Raw genomic sequence first — 25,535 nt, 5'->3', positions numbered from 1 at the left:
CTGCCGTGGATCAGTCAATTTGGTGTCGAGGAGGTGCTGCCGGAGCTCAATGAAGCAATTGTTTGATAGATGCTCCCACACCATGAGATTGAATAGTTGTTCGTAAGTTGTGACATTGCTTCCTTTGATCCAGCCCTCGAAGGCTCGGCTAAAATAGTTCACGTAGTCCACCCAAGTTGTACCCGGGATGCGGGTGCAGTCTCGGAACCTCTGACGGTACATCTCGGGTGTGAGCCCATAGCGGGTGAGGAGGGCAGCTTTCATGTGGTCATAGGAGGTCATCTGGTGGTCCGGGAGCTGTAGCAGGGCATCGCGGCCTTCATTGAGGAATCTCCCCCATAGACGGGCTCCCCAGTCGCTTCGATCGATCCGGTGGGCGGTCATAGCGATTTCGTAGGCCTTGAACCATTGCTGGATGTCGTCCTCTCGGAAGTATTCTCGAACGACATCCTTGGGGATGTGTACCTTCTTAACTGTTGGCCCTGGGGTGGGGGGTTGCTCGAGCACTCCTAATTCTTTGTTCTGCTTGCGTAAGTCTATCTCAGCTAACTTGCGCTCGTGTTCATATGCCAGTCTCTTTTCCTCGAGCTCCCTTTGTCTCTGTTTTTCCTCTCTTTCTTCTCGGAGACGCAGGTGCTCTAAGCTCAGCTTTTGTTCGGCCAACTTAAGTTCAACGTCCATTTTGAGCCGGGCCATTTCTAGCTCATGTAGCCGTGTTTTTTCTCGTTCCTGGATCTCGTCTTGCGAGAGACCCTTTCTTTGCTCCTCGGGGGCCGTGGTGTTTTTTTCTACTGCTGCGATGCTTTGGTCGGTGGTTCCGATGGCCCCGGTTTCTGCCCAGGACTCTAGGGCATGCTTGAAATCATCTTTGGTACTGAGACCGGTGGTAGCGATACCTAGTTCGATGCAGAATTGTTTTAATTCACGATGGCTGTACTCGTCCAATTTCTCCATCTGAAATTTCTCGGTGGATCCGCTTTCTTTGGTTGTCATCGTGATTTCGTCGTGGGGTGAGCTACTTTCTGTACGATTATGCGGTGATTCGGATCGCGCCGCTGGCCACCAATGTTAGACGGACCGGGAGGGTCGGCCGAGGATAAGGGGAGAGGTCTCCGGGGAGAGCCGTCTCCAGCGATCGTACAGACAAGTAACTTCCCCCCCACAGACGGACACCACACCAGGTTAAGGTTTAACGATACTTTATAAGCAATTCTCTAAGTACGGTGAAATGATACAAGGAGGTCTGGACTCAGGGGTCCCCTCGATTCTGGTCTCTGGATGGGGAAAAGGGGTAGCGGGACAGTCTTGTTACCAAATAGATGGAATAGCTCTCAATCCTCGAGCTCGGCGTTCTAGATGGACGGGCCGCGGCGGAGCCAGCAGGTCCCGAGATGGATGAAGGAAGCGACGGTCCGCGGCGGAGCCAGCAGGTCCCGATGAAGATGGTGGTTACAAACGGTCCGCGGCCACGCCAGCAGGTCCCGACGACGATGAAGGTTTACGAAGGTTGCGGCAGCGCCAGCAGGCAGGACGATGGTTCGCAAGGCAGAGCTACGGCAGCGCCAATAGCCCGTCAAGGATGAGTTCTTCTCTGCGTCTCTCGACTCCAAGATACAACTGCCTTCCTGCTCTGGAGCTGCCCCAGTTATAGGGCTGGTGCCCTTTGATGTCCGGACCCTCGCACTTGGAGGTCGGGGGGTCCGGGATGAAGGAGTCCAGACACCCAGCAGGGGGTTGGAGCCAGCGCCCGGGGAGGTTGTGGGCGAGCGGTACCTGGCGGGGGAGAGCCATCGACACCTCTTTCTCCCATTGACCTGCCAAGTAGTCCGCTCACCTCCTGGGTGGATGGTGGTGCCGGGATGTCTGAGGCCTGGCCAGGCCCAGGGTTGGGGTCGATCGGGAGCCACGCGGCCTCGTGGTGGAGGGTCCAAGATGGCGCCCAGGCTGGGTGCGCGGGCCGGTAGTGGATCGGGCCCACGAGGTCGATATGTTCAGAGGCAAGGGTCCCGGAGGGGACGGAAAACGTGAAGTGGTGGTGTGTGACACTTGAGGGGCCGGGCTCGGGCCTGGTCGGGCAGAGGGGGAGCGGCCCTTCACGTGGCCTGTCCAACATTATGCATCAGGATTGACTCTTGTAGCATGTGTGCAGAATCATCACGTAGACATGTTTTGGTGTTAAAGAGAAGGCACTGATTAAGATTTGCATGCAGGGAGTAGATGTGAATTCTACTTTTGCCTTGCTGTTTGGTACGGAGTATTGTTGAGAATGCACAATTGCTGTAATGCCTAGTAAAGGTTTGGCATCTGGTTGGTTATGCAGTACTGATGATTGCTCTCATGAAAGAGACAGTACACAAACTTTGAGACATATTGCAATTGATTTTGGAACCAAGATTGTTCTGTTGCTTCTCTGAACCAGAAGGTCAATAGTTTTGGTTGCTGCTCAGGGGGACACTCAAAACAAATTGGCAGCCAGTTTATGCGGACGGAATGTCTAGCTAAGGAGAGTGCAGGTAACACATTGGTTATAGAGGAAGAGTTGTGGTTTCTGAGATCTTACGTTGGTTGATCATTCTGGTGAATGGTATAGAGGCCTAAATAACAACAAAGCCTGTAAGTCAAAATGGTGCTGAGGTACGACTATTGACACTGGTATGATTGTGCAAGAGTGAGACTAACAAAAGACTATCAACTGTAGCTGATTAAGTCCTATCAGCCCACCCGATGGCGGAGCCTCGTCATGTAGGACTCCAATACCGAGGTAAGTATGCAGTCGCCCAGTTGTGATTTAGCGACGCAGTACTAAACCATGGTATGGTCACCACAGTTGTTAGACTAGAGAGTGAGGCTGATATGTGCAGTGCAAGAAAATAAAATAAAGTGATGTGTGCTAAAATGGCTATCAAGGCAAACAAAGACCTTTATTAGCGTTTGCCTGGACGTCAGGTTAAAAAATAGTGAAACAACAGTGTGAAAAAATCACTGTTTAACTTGCTTGGTAGAAAACTAAGTAAGATATAAGAGGGCCAACATGTTTCTGCCTTAAATGTGAAGGATCACTGGCATTCGTCAGGGCCGAATTAATATCTGCTACTGCAAGGCACTATAATATGTGCTGGACAAAACAAATTATACAAAGAAGTGAACAAAACAGAACCATCCTACCACATCTTCTCAGTGTTGTTCTGGTGATGCGATAGGTCTTTCCCAGCTGTGTGTGGGAAGTGGACCTCACCTCACCCGGCAACTGCTCGGACGGATAAGGCACCGCTCTGTCCGTCGGTACCTTGAGGCTGAATGACGAGCCGAAGGGGAATGGTATAGAGGCTCCTCTGCTTGTTGCTGCAGCTTGTTTGTCAGTGGAACTGGTGAGCAAGGTCTGATGATACATTCCTCAACTTGCTTCAGTAGGCACAATAGTGACTCCATTGGGTTTGGTTGGACGAGGATGGCAATAGGAGTGCTCAGATAAAGTGGGTAGAAAGCTCATTAAAACGTGAAGTTGGAGGGCACAGTTCATAGGTGGGCATTAGACTATAGCGGGTGAAGTTCTTGAAGGAATTGAAAGATTAGGGGGTGGGTCACGTAGTAGGGTCAGTAGGTGCTCCAGGTCTACATCTTTTACCGCCAATTACAGGTGGTGGCATTTGTAAGTGAAGGTGGAAGAAAAACATTAAGGTGCCTTTGAGATTTCTAGAGGGATATAAAAACAGATTATGGAGGAGAGAGATGTAGTTGAAAGAATAGTTTAGAATGTAGAGTCGCAGGGGGATTAAGGATAAGAGTATTGTTGGGAATGAAACAGTGAAGAAATGTGAGTTTGATCGAGATGTGAGAGGATGAGATGTGGAGATGTTGACCTAGTGGAGCTAGAGGGTTATAGGGCAGGAGAGGGGATTTGGATAGAGATGGAGGTGTTAAAAGAGAAGGGTTGGTTTGGAGAGGAGTTGTAGTTGATGGTGTGATGCTGAAAATGCCTCAGGAGTAAATGGCTTTGTTTCCCGAATACGTGTTCTTTGTTTGAGAAATTTGTAATATTGTTTTGGTTGAATCCCTACCAAATAACAGTCAACTGTTGCTGATTTGATGCCTTACATTTCAGTTCTAATTTTGTGCCCCACATGTCTCTCCTTCACAGAGAGAATTTGAATATGGTAGAATAAAACGCATTATAGCATAACATAATTCTATATTTTTCATTGAGATGATGAAAGAGAATAAAAAATTGCAAGTTAGGATGACTTGATGGTTTTCTTTTGATCTGTATGTTTATTTTGCCTTTTCTCAATGTGAAAGTTTTAGAGAAATTTTTAAAGTCGTAATGTGTGTAATGCTTTCCTTCTTTGTCTTCTTCTCTGTGAGAAGTTGGCCTGGTATATGCTGACCACTAATTATAGTGGGCACCTTGTACCAGTCCAAACAACCCTTATTGATGATTAGGTTAAAGACAACCTTTATTGAAAGCTATCCTAGTGGTAGCTATGGAGAGCAGCCTTCAGGCTAAGTCTCGCAGGAATTTAAAGCAGCTTGGTTTACCAGATTATAACCTCCTGAATGACCAAATGAAAGGAGAACCACACAAAGAATATATAAAATATATGTATTTATTACTAAAAACTCTCTAATAACCTCTTTATGAGATTAGAGAACAAAGCACACAATATTAAATCACTAGAACAACGGTAAGTAGCACAATACACAGCGGGCTCAAGGAGGAGACTAAACCATATACTAAGAAAGTGGTATAATAACCATGACTTGACTAGACACGGTGCCCAGAGCACGTAGAGTCACTGGGACCCCAAGGAACCACCCACGGTAGTGACACAGGGGACCCACGGAGGACGTGTGCAGTGTGAGAACACAGGCATGAGCTCCGTACAACTCTGTGGGAAAGTCGCGTTGGAATTTTAAAGATTAAGGACACTTCAGAGAGGACTTTGAGCAAACCCTTTCATTTCAAACATAGAAGGTTCTAAGGCCAGCATCCTTGTGAGTACTGGAGCACTAGTGTCACCTAACCCAGGGAAGCTGGGTGCATAGGTGCCATGTGATGTAGGGAATCTTCGTCATTTTCAATGGCGTGATGCTGAAAAGTGCTGCTGCCGTGAAGATGAAAAGTGTTCGGTGTGATTCAAACCTGGATCAGAGATGAGAAGAACCTGAAAGCAGAGGGGACAGAGTCTGGGTCACTTCAGAGTGACCAGGGGCTCGGTAGACGAATGCCCACCGATATCGGGTGCTTCAGGTGAGTTGACGCGATGCTTGGCTCTGCAGCAATGGGGACCAGGAGACGTCGAGGACGACCAAAGTCCAGAGGTGAGCTGTCCCACAAAGGATGTCGAGTGCTAGGGAGTCAGTGTCCGAATGAAAGACCAACAAGCATTGGCAACTGCAACCCACAGGGTCAGAGGAAATCATCCTCGATGAGGACCAGCAAGGTCCTGGGGACTCTTCAAGCAATGGAGAGTCAGGGCACATCTGGAGTGACCAGGAAAGCCCACGGAAATTCAAAGTTACCTTCACAGGGAACCACAGGCCTACGAACCAGGGATCGCGAAGGGACCTCGAGAGGGATCACAAAATACCAGCCCACAGAACACTCATGAAGTGTAGGCCGAAATCTTCGGTGGAAACACTACTCGGGTCAGGACTACAAGTAGCCTAAAGCACCGCCTTAGGGGTCGCCGGAAAGCATATGCTGCTGCAAATGTACATGGTGCGCAGGGGTTCGGGTTGCACGGTCCCCACGAGGGATACGGGCCTCAGAATAGCTGAGAGCGCAGATCAACCTCAGGGACCATGGGAACCCACCTACTGTGTTGCAGAAATCTTCTGAGTCTTCACGAGCTTCATAGATGCAAACCGGTCAGATGCGTCTTTGTGCCTGCTTAGCAGGGGAGTAACTCCTTTACTCCAAGGGAGATTCTTCAGTCGTCCAGCGTCGTGCAGCTTGTCGAAGTACTTGGTTTCTGTAGCAGAGTTTAGTCCAGGTAAAACCTAAAGTCCTGTAGTCAGGGGATGCTACTTTATACCGAAGAAAGGGGTGGGACAAGCTCTCGGGACCCACCTATGGGAGGGTCAAGATAGAGGGATGGCTACACCCATGTCCTTTGTCCAGTTTCACACCAGAGCAGGAGCAAATGGCTCCTGCAGCCGGTTTGAGCTGGACTATGCACAGGGACACCAAACGTGCCCTCAGTACAGACATGAAAGCACTCTGAGTGTGCACCCACCCAGCCCCAATACACTAAAGCTTGTCTGGGAGGGGGTTACACCTCCCTGTGACAGGAAACCTATTGTCAAGCCTTCCCCTGCCGGAGTTTCTTCCAGCAGCAGGAGGGCAGACTCGTGTCTGTGGCTGGCAGTATCCATCTTGTGATACCAGGGTTGAGAAAGCTGGTACCGGGTGTACTGATGTTGTCGTATTGCTCCCTCTAGGAGGGTGGAATCAACTGGCGGGAGGTATGATTCCAAGGTGTTTGACACCAAACACAACATGTTTCCTTGCAGCCGTTTTAAGGTTAGCATTTACCGTGAGCTTATAATGCACTTAAGAGTATATGGTTGCTGCATCACAGAACAACCCCGGAGAATAGATTCCAAAGGCTGCAGAGGGGCTATGCTCATGCATGGGCACCCTCTCACACAAAACCCAGCACCCTGCCTTCAGGAATGATAAGGCCTGCCATAGGGGTGACTGATAGGTTTATATGTGCAGTGATATAAGGTAGATCTAGTGAACCTATATCTAAGTAAGGGGTGCATCCACCACTGTACACAGGCTGCAGTAGCAGACATGTTGTGTCATTTTGAATTGTCTCCCAGGGGTGGCATAATACATGCTGCAGCCCCAGGGAAGCCTCTGGGGTACCTATGCCCTCGGTACATAGTATACCATATACTAGGGATTTATAAGGGTACCCTAGAATCCAATCTGGAGTGTACCTAAAGTACATGCATTCCATTTAGAAGAGAAAGCAGCTATGCTGGGGTCCTGGATAGCAGGATCCCAGCCAGTCTAAGTCAAAAACAGTGAAACATCAGCAAAAAGTGGGGGTAACTATAAGAAGCAGATCCTACTATCCTACATTTTCTCTCCCTCTTTTTCGTCCACTTTTTAGGTCTGGCGTGCTAATACTGTTAGCTGCTTCGCAAGCTTCATATTTCCCCAAAAAAGTATAATACAATGCACAGACCTGTACATATGGGGTGTTCAGTCAGCCCTCTCTATCCACTGGTCTGTTCAGGTGCCATCCACATTTTGCTTCGACCCACTACAGTGTTCACCATGGGGCAGTACCTCAGTCGACTTATCCATTTGCTGTCTTGCACTTAGTGCATTTGTGCCTCTTCACGAATGCACAGCTGCTTGAAACTGACTCTACTTCCATGACAGGGCAGGTGTCCCTGTGCTTCCGGTTCACTTCTTTATTTTTAAGTTTGCTAAAGTTTTGTGCATATTACATAGGTTTTCAAAAAGCAAACAATAAAACACTGCACACTTGCTTTAGTCAAACCTACTAGATTTGCTAAAACATGTTTGTAATCAACATCGTTTAAAGTTGTCATTCTTTAAAATAGCATCACAGACACAAGATAAAGACTAATAAATGAAATATCTTCCACAATATTAACATCCAACAGCCTTAATTTAATATATTGGCTATACAGATTGCGTAACCTGCTGTCCCTTTCTCTGGAAAGGTTAGGGCAATATATAAATAAATAATGTTAATCAATGGCAATAGTCTATTCAGAATCAATATTTCTTTTTTCCAGTGCCATTGTATCTCCCTCGTCATGATTTTATATATCCCTCTCCTGCTCTCATGTAGGCCTGTTTGAAATTTTAATAACAGTAGCGTTATTTTGGGAATTTTGAAATACGCTTGTTACGCATAATTCCCCAAATTACACTAATCTGCCACATTGCAATACACCCCATTTGCTGTATGTAGGTTAATGCCCCTCCTAAATGGGTTACCCTTTTAGGTCTGGCCTAGCGATAGCTTTAGCTTCTTACTAGTGCCTGTTTTCACAATTTAAAAAAAATACTTAATAGTATTTACACAAAATGGCCTATACATCAGCTCACATAATGTATTGGCCAGTGAGAGCATCAGTCTCATCGTGGTTCAACCCACAGAGCAGCATACAAACAATAGGGCAGTGGGTCAATCCAATTTCGCCATTGGCTTATTGGCAGTGGCAGTGTGACACACTTTCTTTTTGGCCCAGTGAACAGCATGGGGTGAACAGAGTGTCCCTTGAGTGCCAGCATTTTCCCATTACTTCTGACACCGAATTGAGAAGAAGGGCGAAGTGACCGGCGGAGGAATATTCATTCTACAACAGTGTACAGTACTCTGTTGTTGTTTACAAAAGTAGAGACACACAATATAATGCATGAATGGCAGATTGCTTCTCACTCTAGGTGCATGCCAAGTGTTACTGCACTTTTGTATGAGAGCAGAGTCAGGTGGGAGAAGAGCCTAGTACCTGCAAGGCTTTCTAGTCGGATGCAGCATGTTCTGTATTTTAACAGCCTCTGGCCTTTTGTGGAGATGCACTGCCTTGGAACCTTGTAGGGTTTGAATAGGAAATGGAAAGCATTGAGGGTTCTAGAGAAAGGCATTTGAAAAATGGGCCGGAGCTGGAAGTTACTGGATGTTAATGTAGGACTTGCGAATAAAGAAGATTAAAGAAAGGAAACCACTCTACGTGTGGTCACTACACCTTCTCTGCATTTAAATGGCACCAAACAGCTTTTCATGGCTGTGGGCCACCCAGCAGTAAATGTATCTCATCCTATATATCCAAGCCACTGTATCTCTTGGCTGACTGATAAACGGTGCATCTGAACATTGCAAGCCACTACAGAAGTAGCTCTATTAGTGGCCAGTGGTGCAGCCTGTCTAGGCTATCGGCGGTGTGAGCGTTATTGGTGTGCCAGGGTTGGCTTGTTTTCCTACTGACTCTCACATCTGTAAAGGGACTTCATTGGAAGAACTGCTGCCGGCTCGATTTCCATTCCTTACTGGGCCATTCAGTATGGGAAGGGAGTGCTTCACGCGCATCTTATTACTCCCACTGTTGGACCCGGCCTCGTGGCGTGGTCCTCTCTGATCCCCGCAACCTCAGAACTACAGATGGAACTGATTCCCGTCCACCCAGTACTGTACATGACACCTCGACACCGGACCTGAGACGATCTCCAGACCGCGTGCCTGCACCCGTGCACTTGACCGTCAGACTCCATGTTTGGCCACCCCGGCCGGCCGGCCGCCTTCTTCCCTTTCGGCAGCCCCTGGCCACTCCTGGCTGCAGCTAGGCATGCGCGTCCAGCGCGCCCAGACCCGCCCGGGGGGTGAACGACTCACCAAGTACCCGAAACCAAGACTTACATCACACCTCCGGCCCCCTTCCGAGGAATAATGCAATAATTAAATGCATGCCAATTGTCAGCGGATATGCTGTGGGCCTGGGCTAATGAAGACAGCAATCACTATTACAGCTGCATGAAAGTTGCTTAAATCAATTACCAGCTTGTCTTAGCAAGTTCTGTGCTGCCTGTAATAACCTAAAATGCTTCTTCGCTGTCTTTGGTGCTGTCTTCTTGCGGCTTCAGGTACAGATGCAGGATGAGTGAGCATCCCTATAAACCACACTGCAAGTGAGTAGAAGTTTAGGGGCAAGAAGGACCTCTACAATAGTATGCTTTGATTTTCTAATACCCTCCTTTTGGTAGCATGGATTGGATTTCACACTGTCATGGAAGTGTACTTCTCTCTACTTTGTGCAGAGTGATGTATAAGAGCATTTACCTTTGTCCCATAAGAATCAACTCTTGTCTCAAGGCACTCGCTCATTGTGTCCTGACACTCCTACCCTATCTAATGAGACTTTCCTGATCTCACCCCTAGTGAATTTTCTCACTGCTTGTTCCTTTTCATTATGTATTCCTCTTTATGCTGAACATGCATTTATGTTTATTGACCTCCTGGCTCACAAACTCCTCCCTGGTCTCATAACACGTGCCCACTATCTCACATCATTCATTCAGTCTCCCAGAACTGTTCCTCTATCAGACAGTGTCTTTTTTTTATTGGATTCACCCCAAAACTCGCATCCCCTATTTCACAGCACTAGCACCCAATGTCTTATTTCCTGGCATCACACAACACATGATCTTTATTTTAGGGTATTGTTATTTGTCAAATGCGCCTACTTGTCCCATGAATATCACTCCCTGTCTCACAGCTCTCATTTGCATTGCACCTTTCACAATAAGTCCAATGACACTCATCCACTCTCTCATGCTACTTAACCTATCTCAAAGCGTTCTCCCTTTGACTTGGAGCACTCATCCTGCGTCTCTCAACATGATCTGCCAGGCGTGCCACCGGGGTCTCAGGCGTGCCACCGGGGTCTCAGGCGTGCCACCGGGGGCTCAGACATGCACACGGGGGGACATATCAATACACCGGCTCCTGGCAGCACAGGGGCTCAGACATGTACCTGGGGTGACCAACTAATGCATCCGCTCCTGCTTCTTGCTTTAATGCTCCCATTTACCCCTTAGAATAGGTATAAAACAGCTCCTTGTCGACTACCTTCCCAGTGACTACTCTGCCTGCTTCCCTAAAAGGCACAAAAATGACTTACAACAAAAAACAGGTTATTATTAATCACATAGGCAAAATCTAATGTGTTCTCGTCCTTTTGGGAACCCCTGTGCTCTCAACCTTTTTCAGCCCCCCGTGCCCTTGTCCTTTTTTGGCCCCCTGTGCTCTCGTCCTTTTTCGCCCCCCTGTGCTCTCGTCCTTTTTCGGCCCCCCCTACGCTCTCGTCCTTTTTCGACCCTCCTGTGCCCTCTTCTTTTTTCGGCCCCCCTGTGCCCTCGTCCTTTTTCAGCCCCTGTGCCCTCGTCCTTTTTCGGCCCCCCTGTGCTCTCGTCCTTTTTCGGCCCCCCTACGCTCTCATCCTTTTTCGACCCCTCTATGCTCTCCTACCCCTCCCCTGTGCCCTCGTCCTTTTTTGGCCCCCCTGGGCCCTTGTCCTTTTTCGGCCCCCTTGGACCCTCGTCATTTTTCGGCCCCCCCTGGACCCTCGTCATTTTTCGGCCCCCCTGCGCCCTTGTACTTTTTCGGCCCCCCTGTGCCCTCGTCCTTTTTTGGCCCACCTATGTTCTCGCCCTTTTTTGGCCCTCCTATGCTCTCGTCCTTTTTCGGCCCCCCTGTGCTCTCGTCCTTGACCCCCCCCCCGTGCACTCGTCCTTTTTCGGCCCACCTGTGCTCTTGCCCTTTTTCGGCCACCTCTGTGCTCTCACCACCTTCTGTGCTCTCACCCTTTTTGTCCCCCTCTGTGCTCCTGTCCTTTTTCGACCTGCTTGTGCCCTTGTCCTTTTTCTACCCCGTACTCTCTTTCTTTTTCGGCCTAGTGCTCTCGTCCTTCTGGGCACCCCATGCTCCCGTTATTTAGTGCATTTTTCTACGTTTTCGCCAATTACCATCAGCTATAATTTTCTGGTAAGAAGCGGACCCTTATAGCGAAGTTGCTATTTTAAATGGCATCTTGCATTGATTCAAGGCATCGCAATTTGCGATTCCTTAAATGCAATCGCAATTTGCAATTTTTGCATTTTTGGATGATGCATCCCAAATGCAAAAATACCGGTCGCAAAGGGGCATATTCTGGGAATCTGCCCCTTTGCGACCGGTTTTTAGTTTGATGCATGGGGCCCTAAGGAACCTAGGACAGAGGAGCTTCTTGAATTGCGTGGGTAGAAAATCCATGAAAGGTGCCTGTCGTTTTTTTAATTTTGCACAGACCCCAAAAATCGCAAGGGATAATTAATCAATTTCCAGTGTATCCCATTATCGGTGGCTGTGTTTTACCTCTAGGGATTGTGACAGCCTTTTTTGCAGAGCACAGAGCCATTGTTTTCCCTGTAGTAAGAAAACTGGGAAAGATGAGCGCGTTAGGCAGACCCAGAAATGTGTTTGTAGGAAATCTGGGTACGTTTGTATGGAACATAAGATCTATTGCTTCTAGGACTTATTTCAAATATGCCTGGAGTTTCAGGCATAATCACACTTTTCTGGTTTGTCAAATTCCCTTCTAATGATGTATCTGTGCTCAGATTGAATTTTGGTATTCTTGATCTACCTGCAACATCTGTGCTTACTTGGCCCACATCTCTCAGGGAAATCCAAGATAATGATTGCTCCCCTCGTCTCTTGGATAGCTTTCTAAAACCGTGCATATCTTTTATCAGTAGGCGTGTCACCTGGACTAAGAATGCCTCTCCTTGATTTCCATAGAATGCATATGACTGGCAGTCGTTTTGAGGGTCCATTGATCCTCATTTGCTGGATACCAATATTCTTCATGATTGGTAGATCTGAGATGGACTTAGTTATGAGTAACAAGGACGTTTGCTGGATTTGTCACCTTTGTAGGACTTTAGATTTGTCACCTTTGTAGGACTTTAGATTTGTCACCTTTGTAGGACTTGCTCTGCCATGTTCCCTTAAATCGCGGACTCTCTGAAACAAGTACCCCCCGCCCCCACCCCTCCCTCCCAGACCCGGCACCCATAACTATTAACTAGTAGTAAACAAAGCCAAAAGTATGTAACTACATACTGTGTACGAGTATCATCCAGGATTTCCTCTCCTGGTGACTTTCCTCTTACAGTAATAATGGTGAATACCTATTTTAGACTAGTCCCCTCTGCCTTAAATAATAGTGAAATCTTAATTTCTAGTATGATTTATACACCATTGTAACTGGTTGTGTTCTTAATTGAGGGAGGGAGATTTTTTCAAAAGCCGTGGACCTGCCATGAAAGTACAACTCCTTTCTGTAGAGTGGAAAGTTTAGACCTGAGTGCAATGTCGGGTGCAGTTTTCCTAGAAGTGTATTTGGAAAACAAATCGTTGCTGAAGTAAATTTGCGATTACAGGGCTCAAGCAGGGCCCAGCATCTGGTTGTTGCTGTCCACATCTGCTGTACTTTATTGTATTATTTATTAACATGCCCTGGTAGATTTGAATATCTTATCTCATTGCCGCCAGAATTGCAGATGGTGTTTCATCCGGTTAGTTTTATCTGCCGGTTGAGATCTTTCCTGTTTGAACTGCTCACAGTCAGGTCAGTTTTTTTTTTGTGTGCAATTTTTATATAGCGCGAACTCGACTCCAAACGTAATGGATCGTTTTACATGACTAGAGTTCACGTTTTTTATTATTATTAGTTGAAGCACGGGGAGATTGAATGATTTGCCCAGAATCACAGAATGTTGAGCGACGCCGAGATTCGGACTTGATAAAGCAGGCATCTCTAGCCCTAACGCCACATTCTCTTCCTGTCTTTATTTATTTGTACACCTGCTTGATGCATGGGTGGGCGTGCATAGAGCATATTTGAGGTTTGCCAGTCCTTCCAAATGGTTGCTGTGTGAAAATGTGCTGCCTGCATGGCTGTGCACACACAGTTGGTTTACACATATAATAAGTCCATTAGTGCATTTATCCGGAAAAATAAGGTATAGTTGACGTCTTGTAGTTGATAATTCTTTTTTAATACTTGTGCTCCACAGCGCCAGCCGACACGTGTTTCGTCAAAGTATATTAAACTTTGACTCTTCAGGGCTTCCTTCTAATAAAGGCGAGTAGTGTATTTCCACTAAACCGGTGATAGTTCCAACCCGGTTAGGGTATCCGTAGGTTATTCTGTTGTTCGTGCTGAAAAAGGAACTCTCTATCACTGTAGATCTGTTTTTAAGTTCTAATTAAATGTTAAAAATGTTGATATTTACTTCCTTCAATGCAGCTGAACGCTGCACACCCTCGGTTTGACATCTCTTCCTGTAGTGCTATCACTCCAGTACCACTGAACTCTCTGTCCATGTGGCTCATCATCGCACAGCGTGGACTGCGCCACACAGGTGACTTAAGGTCCCTATACTCATTCACTAACAGCACACCACAACTGCGCTGTAAATAAAACAGAGGGTCTCAGAGACTGACAGCACATCAAAGCCCCACTGTCACTAAACAGAGGGACTCAGACACTGACAGCAGATTACAGCCATTGTCCCTAAAACAGAGGGGAGTAGACACTAACAGCGGCTCAACCCCCGCTGTCACTAACATTAACAGCATATCACAACCCACTGTAACTAAAACAGAGAGGCCTAGATACTACCAGCGCATCGCAGCCCTGCTGGCACTAAAACAGGGGGGCTCAGATAGTACACCACAACCCCATAGCTACTAAAGCAGAGGGACTGAGACACTGAGAGCAAAACAGAACTAAGTTATCCTTAAACCTGAGGCTTTCTTAGTGTTGTCCACTTACTTCTGGGAATGGGGGAATTATAGGGTCCCCTTAACATACTTTCCATGGGACACTATCATTTTGCATTACACCAGTGGTACAGTACTGACCTGAAGGGTACACTGCCAACCACTCTAACATTCACTGTCTGTCTTTTTAAGGCTTATCTGCTGTCTGTACCCTCTAAAACGTGAGGTGTGGAGTGGTACTTCACTACTTGTTGCCTTAACATGAACTATTAGCCTCCTGTACGGTGCCCTCTGGATTGACTGTCTTTGGAGTTAAACAGAATACTTATTTGCAGATTTCCCCTTTTCCTTATGTAGCTGTTGCCCCACTTTCTCCCACCAAGGGACGCAGGGCCGGAATGGGAACTGAAACCAGCCCTGGCAAACTGCTCGGCCAGCCCCCCTGGGGTGAGGGGGTGCAACTGAGCTGTTTGCGAAGGCCGTTTTTTGCCAATTTTGTTACAGGGGCCGATAATTCCGTCCCCCTGTAACAACCCCCCCCCCTTTCTGGGGAGCCAAAACTGGCCCCCAACCTGGCGGCCCACCGGGGAAACGCCCTGTTACTGAGGCAACTCCACTTTCTCACAAGGCCAGCAGACTGCTCCTACTCACGGTGTGGGATATGTCCTGTCCGCTAACTGGCATTTCAGGTGAGCACAATGGGTCAACACCAGGCAAGCCTCCTCAGCCAGGTCCCAGATGAAGGGAAACCGACAGCGGGAAACTGCCAACATCCAAGTCCTTACCGGTCCCAAGGGTACAGGGTACTTGAAAGTACTGGCTACAGAGACCAGTTAGTCATTTTGCCAATGGGAGGTGGGGGGCATGGTGACGCGGAACACAGGCAGAGGATAATTAATTCAGATGTCACGCATATCAATCTGAAACCTTGGCAGCTATGCAGGTGCTTCCAAAATGTGCTCAGCCTCACTGACACTTCTACTAATGCCCCACCACCACTCCTGATCTACATTTAATTAAATTGCCCACATCATGCATATTGTCCACTTTATTCACATGCAGCGTTCACTGGGTGGCCATTAGTGGGCACGCTGCGCAGTCTCACACTATGGTCTAGTATGTGGCAGCTTAACCGACATGCTGCAATTTCTGATATTTTATATGTTTCTCTCTTCTTCATTACTTGATTTTGCTCGTGACAATACGACACTCCTAGTCGTTTAAATGTTGGCGTGGTGTTGGCCCGGAGATGTTATTCATCCATACTCTTTTGATGACGCGGCCGGCCCTGCTTGGGTTGTAGGCGGCTTGCTGTGTATAAGATTGTTTGCCCATGCCGAACCCTGTGAATTGTGTCTTCCTTATCACTGCTTGGTGGATCTGTCCTCGGACAGTTCATCTGCTCCTTCATGTGCCACTGTTACTTGTTTTTCTATGAGGTATCTTCAATAAACATATGTAATACTAAATGTCACTCTTAATTACACTGAAAATCTGAAACCTTGGCAGCTACGTCCCAGACTTCAATTTTTTTAAGACCACGTCTGTGATTCATCTTTGAGAGATGTTTCTTGGCTGACACAGTTGCCTTCTTTTACATGTATGTTTTGTAATTAATTGTTGAATCCAAGCTGCTTCTGAGCGCGTCTAGCTGTCCTAATGTGCTGCCATGTCAAAAAACACTGGCCACTCCCTAAAATAAATTCATGCAGCGTGTTACCAGAAAGAGCGATGGAGGAAAGACAGAGAAGTCTAGACATGCAGCCGGAAAGAGAGAAACAGAAGGGAGATAGATTGGGGTAGAGAAGCTGAGAGGGGGACATTTAGAAGGAATATGAGACGAATAGATGAAGGGGGGAAATAGAGAGAGAGAGTCGGAGATACGAGGAAGATAGAAACACCTACTCTGCTGGCTCGCCTCCTCTGGTCCTCGTGCTTGAGTCCCTCGGCGGCGACCTGACTGCAGCAGTTGAATTCTCCTCACCAATCCAGACGCTGCACTCCAGGAGTTAAGTAGCATGAGAGCAGTGCCAGGATTGGCTTTTCTCAGGCTGCCTAAACGCTCCCACAGGCAGTTGGAGCCTGTGCTTGCTCTCCACACAGCAATGTTAAAAAGCAGTGTGGAGTGGTTTTAAAGTGTGCATGTCAGGCTGGCCATCGCAAGACAGCCGGACAAAATGGCATGCGCACTCTTAACTGATGGAGTGATCACCACTCGCCTGCTGCCAGTCAGCAGCAGTGGCCCCGCCCCCAAACACGGCTGGTCCTATGGAAAGGGGAATGTAAAACGGTAATAAAATAATTTTATCATCATTTTATTTTTCATCTTTGAGACGCTGGCAGCAGGCGGGCGACACTCCTCCTCCCTGATGAAGGGGCCGCTGCTACTCACCAGACCCGACTGATATCTCTTTTTTTCCCAACTATTTAAAACAAAATACATTTTTTAGGGGGGGTATAGCAACCCAGACACCCCTCCTCCCACCCAAACTACAACCCTGTGCCATGCCGTGTCGTCATCACGATGTGCCATATAACCAGAGGCGCAACTAGAGCCAAATTTCGAGGGGGTGGGGTGAATTCTTCCAGCAATTGGCAGAGTGGAGAGACAGGGGCTCTAAGAAGGGGTGAGAAAACAACAAAGCCTTATTTACAAGCAAATGGTGTTTTAACCCCTTCGATGCTGATGACGAGCTCAGCTCGTCATCAGCCACGGGTGACGTGTGCGGATGACGAGCTGAGCTCGTCATGTAACGCAGTTATTTGAAAACAGCCGCACAGCGCAAAAATAACCGCAGCAGCGATGCGGTTAAAGACCTGTGAAGTACTTGGGGCGGCTGTGTGTGTGCCCTGGAAGCTGTCTCAGCCTGGGCTGACACACATGACTGGGTGGGGTGGGGGGGTGAAGCTCTTTGAGCCCAATTGGCGTTGCGCGCCTGCATATGACACATAATAAAAACATGCCCTAATTACAGTCCTTCCTGTATTGACAAATAGCTACAATAAAGATATTACCTTGCAATCTTTAGATGACTCCTTGTGACTGCTGAATAGGGTGCCTCAACACTGTGTTTTATAGTTATCATTAAACTTATGTTGCCTTCTTTAGCTCTAAAATGTGCGTGATTCTAAGTACAGTCTTCCGCTAAACTGTACCTGTCATCTAGCTTTATGCTGTGTGTTTTAATGGTTTGGGCGCCTAAACAGCAAAAGGGTTTAGAGAGTTAAAGCCTCGGTATTTTTTTTGTTGGAAGGAACTACTGTTTGGTTCAAGACTTCATGCTTTTAAATAATTCCTTCGGGGTACACGTGAAGGGAGGGAATGCATTAAACTTCAGGATTTTTAAAGCAGTGGGAATTTTTACAGTTAATAAATGTAAATGCACATTCTTAACATCCCTGTTTAGTATTCTACTGAGAGCAAGTGTTTTTGTTTTTTTCCAGCCATGGTCCGCCTTTGACCCCTCGGGGACAGCGAAGGAAGGGTTAGAGTCCTTTCTGAATAACAAGTTACTGTTTTAACTTTTGAGGGCAGTGTCTCGGTTTACTCGGATTCGTGACTGCTGATGCATTAAACGCCTCCGTTTTTCCTTCGCACTATTTCGCAGAAGAAAAAAAAAACCTGCCTTCTTTCTACGGGATTCCAAGCTTTCTGTGTATTTTGGATTGTGCAAGCTTCCATAGTCTGGAAGATTCTTTGAGTCGGATTTAATGTATTCGTCCAGCATTCGAGCCGCCTTCGTCGTTGACACTGCTGTGCCTAAGTTCTCCTCCTAGTAAGCCCCATTAATAACGCCTAAAGTGTCTGAAAGTAAACTTTTTTTCGTTAAGCGCTCAAATCAAAATATGCCTCCTGCGCACTTGATAACCCGGACATGCCTTGAACCCTAGAACTGAATAATTTATCGGTTTCCAGAAGAAAAGTGATCTGTCGCGTGCAGTTGCCGTTGGGTTTCAGGTCATGATTGGACCACGACCGACCACAGTCTGATCAAACGTGACCCTGGCGCTAATACATTAGTTTGAGGAGCACCCTGTTCACGTAAGTAGAACATTTGAACAGTTTATTATGTGCAGACCATGTTGGAGAATCATAATAGACTGCCATTTTTACAATACTAAAAAGTTATATTGGCCGAGATTTATATAGTGTTGTAATCTGTGCTTTGAATGGGAAAAAATAAGTGTAGGTACTCATTAAAATGAGCTAGAAGTGTATTGGGGGAGTCGGGGCTATGGGCGGGGCTAAGGGCAAGACATGATGACACTTAACAACTTCTATATTGTAGCACACAACAAAACACATGAGAAATGTGTTTATATAAACAAAGCAGGTAAACTCATTACACAAAATGAAAGAGAAATGCGATAATATGTTAACATTTCCTTTTTTTGCAGTAGTTGCACCTTCCTAATGTTATGCTGTTAATTGCCGTTAGGCACAATACTGTATATTTTTTAGCAGGCAAGTAGTAAGAAACTGAAAATAAATACCCCCATGTCGCCCCAAAGCTCTTATGGCACCTAGCAAATAACGCAACTCATCACGACCCTCCCCAGAAGATATCTCTTGTCTCTTCCATCAATCTATCCATTCATTCTTTCATCCTACCATTTACCTGCTGATGTTCACCATTTAACCTTTGCATTCTATTGTCTATTCAGTTTTTCATCAATCATTCATTTTTTACCATTCCATCTATCCACCCTTCATATACAAACCTATCCATTCATCTCCAAACCTATCCATTCATCTTTTCAGTCATCCATCTCTTTATCCACCCTTTCCCATCAATCCTTTCGCTCATCCATCCATCAACCCTTTCACACCTTTATTCTATCCACCCTTTCACAGAATCCCTCCTTTCACTCATTCATCATCCACCCTTTCACTTATCCACCTATCATCCCCCCTTTTATCCAATCATCCACCCTCTCTCACCCATGAGTGCTTTCAATCCATCCATCTATACATCCACCCTTGCTCACTCATCCATCCACTCACTCATCCACTCACCCAGGCCCAGAGACCTCTCTTTTACGTTATTTATGAATCTTTGTTGCAGAGCAGACATGTACAACGTGCCACACATTTTCTTTAAAATACCTCCTGAGAGTGTCTTGATTCTCTCTCTATTTCTTTCACTTTTTCCTTACAAAAACAGGCATACACACAAACACAGCGCACACACAAAAGACCCATGTATGAGACAAGCCACCTTTTCTCTTCACCTACCATGGATTTTTTAATTGCTACCAGGGCCAGACTGGCTGTAGCCACTGCCAGGGGACTGACCTGATTCCTGTGCTTCCAAGAACCCACAGGACAGGGTGAATGTGATTGACAGAACAGGGCCTGATCGGACCCTGCTCTATCAAGCACAGCGTGATGGTGAGTAGCCGGACATTATTCAAATAAGCCCTGCTGAATAGCTCAGCTGGGGCTCAGATTGGTGCTGTAGAAGCGGCACCTTGGCTGCCAGAGTCAAGTTTTACTTCTGCTCACCAGCACTGCCAATGAGCCTACCTTTTCATGAGTACCGGTACTCTCCACGGAAGAAGAGAAGTGCCAGTACTCAGAGCCATAAATCTAAGAAGTGCCAGTAGTCAGTACCAGTGAGTACTGGCCCATTTAAAGCACTGGTTGTAATGCCTCAAAGTCGTGGTGTCTTCAGGTGCTACTGACCGTAGCGGGCATTTGGCATTTTACCGGGAGGCTGGAAGGGTGGGGCAGGTTTTACAGCTGTGGGGCTGGTTTTGCAGCCGTGCTGCACTCTCGGCCTCCAGTAACAAAAGCAATAAACTACAAATGGCACTGTCAGATGGAGCAATTTGGAAGCACGCCATAATTGATATGTGACAAGAAATACACCAAGAAAGAGATTACGCAGTTTGAACAGTTAATATATTATTCGTGTGTGTGTGTGTCTGTGTATATGTATATGTGTGTATATATATATATATATATATATATATATATATATATATATATATATATATATATATATATATATATATATCGCTGTCACATGAGCATTTAAACAAATTGCAATAACAAATGAGTGACTTGACTTTTTAGTGAGTAAGTGAAAAATGGTGACAAAGTGATATTGTGCGTGAAACTATATATACAGCAAGGGAAGATTGTGAAAAAGTAAAATGAGTAACTCAATAAACATCCATAATTATACAATTTGTTTTTATGTATTCTCAAACCCACTGGCACAAATCTTATTTAAACTTTGGGATCAAGAAACTGTAGAACATAGATACGTGTGGTGCTTCGACGTTTTGACCCAGGAATGTGTTATTGGACCAACGTTGCAGCAAGCCTTCTTCAGGACAGTGAGGGGAAAGGGGACAGCCAGGTACTGTGGTATGGAATCCACGTAATGAGCCATTTATGCAACAAGATTCGTCATGAAATAAAGAATCAACCATCCAGTTGGAGTCTTCGCTGTAAGGGTACTTGTGTTTGGGTTGAATCTCTAAATGCAAGAAGGCTCAGAAAGCCAGTATTAAGGGTTTGACTGATTCCATCATCCGATCATGAATCTTAAAGGTAGTTTATTTAAATGTGCCGATTCAGAGCTGGTTCAACATTCGATAAAGATCTTTGTAGAAAGGCGGCTGATTGAATTAGTATTACTTCGTGTATGCGAAACCATCCAATAACTATCTGGTTATACGCTCTTCAGTAAATGACATGCTAATGTCCAGTAACAAAAGCAGCAGTGCTTCACACTTGCACCCCCCCACCCCACTTTGCTGGAGGGGCTGTTCCTATATAATTGCTTGGGGTTACTCTGGGTTCCCAGTCCGGCCTTGGGTGTCTTGTTCTGGTAACTTTATGAACTACTCTTGAGGATGCTGACACAAACAAAGAGAAAACTAATTATCTTGGATAATCAGTAGCGTGGATGTTGATAATCGAAGATTAGATTTTTTGTAGTAGTAGTCTTCATGTTATCTGTGTAAGGAGGAAGTTTCCACTGACTGGTCTAAAATCCCTGACTCTCTGGTAATAATTGACATTGTAGAGCTTTTCTGCCCATTGAGCTATTTTTACAGGTGGCATTCTGGTACCTGGCTTAGTCCCCCTCCCACTGGAATGATTGCAAGATTCTAAAAAACCTCTGCTCCAAATTGTATCCCCTATTGTTTAATTTTCGTCCAGATTTTTTTTTCCTGAGTTATGTGCATGTACATATGCAAGAAGTAGCAGAAGTTAATTTCAAAAGATAAGTCGGAGTCACTTAATGTCATGAGCCCTGTTTCCCTTTTCCAAGCATTGGCCTAGAGCTCGCACCTCATCTAGACAACATATTCAGTTCACCTTTGGCCACAGGCGTAGTTCTGTTGACTGGAAAAAGGTGGTGGTTATGCCACGGCTAATAATGTAAAACAGTGATCAACTTGGTGGTGGATAATGATTACCCCATTTCTCTTCTCCTTTTTTTCGGAAATGCGCTTTAAAGGATTGTCGCCAAGTCACTTTAAGCTTACCTAAAGGAATCGGTTTAGCTTCACCCATGGCAACTGGTATTTCAGATATTTCGCTGAACCTACCATGTCTGTTATTATTGAATTTGTGAGGAGCTTTTAGGGTATGTGCACTGTTTGACACTAAAGATCATGGAATCCTCGTCTCCGGACTCTGAGTAGTAGGAATCTCGTGTGCGGTGGCAAAATGTCTTGTGTCCTTGCTAGAAGATTGCCACCAATTGCTGCTCTTAATAACCTTTGGATGCTATAACTTTTCTTTGAAGCTTAGGTTTCCGCAAGGGTCCTCGCTATCATTTATGTTGTTCGTTTCTGTTACCTCAGTAGTCATATGCTGACAACAATCCAGTCATTGCCTTGGACCACACATTCATAATTCTTTCACATTTGATACCTTACTCACGATTCCCAGAGTTGGATAATAAATAAGCCATCAGAGGTACAAAGCAATCTTTAGGTCGAGATGAAATAGGCAACTCCTCTGCATACAGTTCCAGTTGTAATATACAGTATACCGTATCAGATATCCAAGCTGTTTTTGTACGTTTAGTCCTACACCCCCATTGCACTGCTACTCTCCTTTTAGGTCTCTCCTACGCAGCGCACATGCGCTGCGCAGAAGGAGACCTTTAGAAATCGTTTCCGTTTTTCAGGCAAAAACGTGCACGCATTGCATTGCTTTGAATGGCAACACATGCACGTTTAGCAATTCCCTTGCGGGAGCGAGCTTTGAAACCATCTGTTTGTAATTAACAGATGTTTCCTGATCGCTCCCGCAAAAGAAACAGGTGCAGGCTCCCTCCTCTCTCCCCTCCCCCCGCTGCCGCCTCCTCTCCTCGTGAAACTTGTTTTTTTTACTTTCAGCTCGAGGCGCGCACGCTTGTTTCTTTTACCAACACCGTTCAAATACCCAGGCATGTGATTATTTAGCAGTGATTTATTGCTTCTGAAGTGTGCAGCGCTGGATGGATTTGTTTTCCAGACTTGATCTCTCCTGTCAAAGTAAGGCTTTATTTTAAAGAAATGTGGCATGTACGAACAGGGTGAACCTCGTGCTTAATACCCGGAGATGCAGCAAGCGGGGACTCCTACCGACAGCCTAATTCATTGTATTTCACGTGACCTGATATTTCTGAGAAATTCCTTTCCACATTAGATTTGTATCAAACAAAATTATTCTTTGAACAAGACGTAATGTTTCCTGAAGTGCCACTCTGTTCTAACTTCCTGGAAGTTTCAAAGGCCATAAGATCTCTTTTATCCTCTAACGCTGCAACGCAGAGCACTGACAGATGTAATAGTTCGAAGGAGGAGCGAACTTATCTTCACATCCAACCTGTAATACGCGTCAAAATGTTCCTCGTGCACTTATTCAGCTTGTCTTTCATCAACGCGCTGACGTGTGTATGATAACAGGAAGGCAGGCGACCTGCAAAGCAGGACAAAGGTGAATTTCTGTCTCAAGGGGCCTTCGGAGTGTTTCCTTGAGTCTAACGGTGTTTTCGAAACGTGTAGCAAAGACACAAAGGTTACATTCCTTTTACGACGAAAGTTCAAGTCAAAAAAGAATTGGCATAGCCAATAGGTCTCGCCTTTGGGACCTTATAAGTATTTATCCATGCAACAGTTGATGTTGTTGCACCAAGGATATTGTGCTGCATAACTAAATACTTATAAGGTCCCAAAAGCGAGACCTGTTGGCTATGCCAATGCTTGTTGCTAACAGCAGGCACACTGATAGGAATCTTTGATCCAGCAAATGGAAGTTTGGCTGTAGACCCAGAACGGAAATCCCCGCTCCACAGTCCACCCGCTCCAGGACCATATCAGAGAGTGTAGATCTAACTTGTGTCCAAAAATGCATTACAGGTGGACACGAGCAGCCAAGTCCCTGAAGTCAGCATTGCCAGCTCGCAGCGCGCACAACTCGTGGCCCCTTTTAGCCCATATTTATATAGCTGCAGAGGAGTATTATACTTGATGTAAACATTTAAATTATTTATCCTCAGGTTGCAGTTTGAAGTCACTGTACTGAGTTGCATACAACAAAACTTCTATTCATCTTCCGTTATGGAGTGCGAAAGTACAGCATTCCATTTCACAAGTGCCCTCCCTTCTCCATGTTTCCCATACCTTTGTGCTGCAGCAAACAGTTTAATGATGAAGTGTTGGCAATTTGTGCTAGTAGGAGTACTTCTAACGCAACTAGTGCAGGGGGCTCGCTAGGGAAGGGCGGGTTAAATGTGTGCATAGCTGCCCAGAGACGGTAATACAGAAAGATAAATAATAGGGCATTTACCTGCGATGCTGGTACATTTGTCAGCGCCAGAAAAGTAACATCAAAAGCGACCTGTCCTCGGAGCCATGATATATCGGGATGATGTAGTAAAGGCAACGCTAGAGCATATAACGTAAGTTTCCCTGCTCGCCTTGCTAGCCCGTCAGTGTGGTGCGTAATGTATTTATTTCAGACCGTGCAATCCCAATCCGCCTACGTGCTAAAATATCCCTGAGTGGGACCGGAGAGGCATCATCATGTTCGATCACTACATGCAGTGTGAAGTTATGCAGTGTCCAAAGTGCACCTGCGTGCATAAATAATATAATTGGAAGTCCGGGGCACGGAATCCTCCGTCTGCATACAGAAGCGTTAGAATGTCCCAGCGAATTCTCGGTTTCTTGCCTGCCCATGCTAGTGTAACCAAAAGGGAGCGCAACTGTCTAAAGAAGGAGTCTTTTTGCTTCTCATATACGTTCACACTCAAAAGTATATACGGTCTGTCTCCACTTATAAATCTGATACCTCTTTAGGTATCATTATTCACACACCGATGACCACCAGTCAAGTCTTCTGTCTCTAGAGGTTTTACCTCTCGTGAGTACTCAGATTTCTGGCCAATTAGCCTGATATCATATGTTGACCACCCATAAGCCCACACGGGTTTGACATTACTACTGAAGTATCTGGCAAATGATTCGCATATTCAAGAGGCATGGGCAATGTTTTCTACAGACCGTGTGTTCAGGCTCCTAGTGCGCTCAACCATATGTTGATCACCCATAACCCCACATAGGTTCGAAATTACTACTGATGTACGACAAAGACACACAACAGCTGAGCCAGTTTCGTCACTTCAGTCCCTGTTGCTTTTGGAATACGTGTCCTGTGCATCTACTTCCAGCACTCGCCGTCGTTGATTGCCACTGTTACGAAAAGATTCTTTGGAATTGAAGGTGCACCAAGGAAAATTCAAGAGAACGAAATGAGTCCATCAGTCTTCCTTATTCAAAACATTTGTTAAAACCGGCACACAGCCAACGCGTTTCACTCCTTGTGCAGAAGGAACTTCAACAGGGCTGAAACAATCACTTAAGGACACAGTGTTCATTAACGTAGAAGAACAAAAATATAACAGGACATCACAAGAAATAATGATGTACATTGATATTTTCATAACACAAAGATGGTAGTTACATACAAGTCACTCCGAAAACGACAAGGAGATGACACATAACTCAGGTTTATTATTAAAAACAAAGTACATTTTCACACTGGACATGATCAAGTCGCTATACAGTCCACATAACATATATCCACAATTATATACACTAAAGACAATGCAATAATAAAATCACATATATAAACATACCCAAAGGTGTGTGTATGCCCTAAGAATAAGTTCTAATAGTGTAATCCTAAGAATACGTTTGGAATGT

At 45.8% G+C, this 25,535-nt stretch overlaps 1 protein-coding gene across 2 annotated transcripts in view; it reads left to right on the top strand.

Moving 5' to 3' along the window:
* The window catches only part of SNX8 (sorting nexin 8), a 167,309-nt gene that overhangs the window by 18,089 nt on the left and 123,685 nt on the right, over nt 1-25,535 (top strand). The window contains exon 1 of one of the 2 annotated variants that reach the window (XM_086940616.1): nt 18,279-18,357. The exons of the other annotated variant lie outside the window; for it this stretch is intronic. The gene's annotated coding sequence lies outside the window, so the exon portion shown is untranslated. Of the gene's footprint in view, nt 1-18,278; nt 18,358-25,535 lie in introns of those variants that run through there. 2 annotated transcript variants of the gene reach the window in all.

Source organism: Lissotriton vulgaris, chromosome 10 (assembly GCF_964263255.1).
Source record: "Lissotriton vulgaris chromosome 10, aLisVul1.2, whole genome shotgun sequence".
Lineage (NCBI taxonomy): Eukaryota > Metazoa > Chordata > Amphibia > Caudata > Salamandridae > Lissotriton > Lissotriton vulgaris.
Note: the sequence above shows the minus strand (reverse complement) of the source record. Positions and strands in the feature narration are given on the sequence as shown.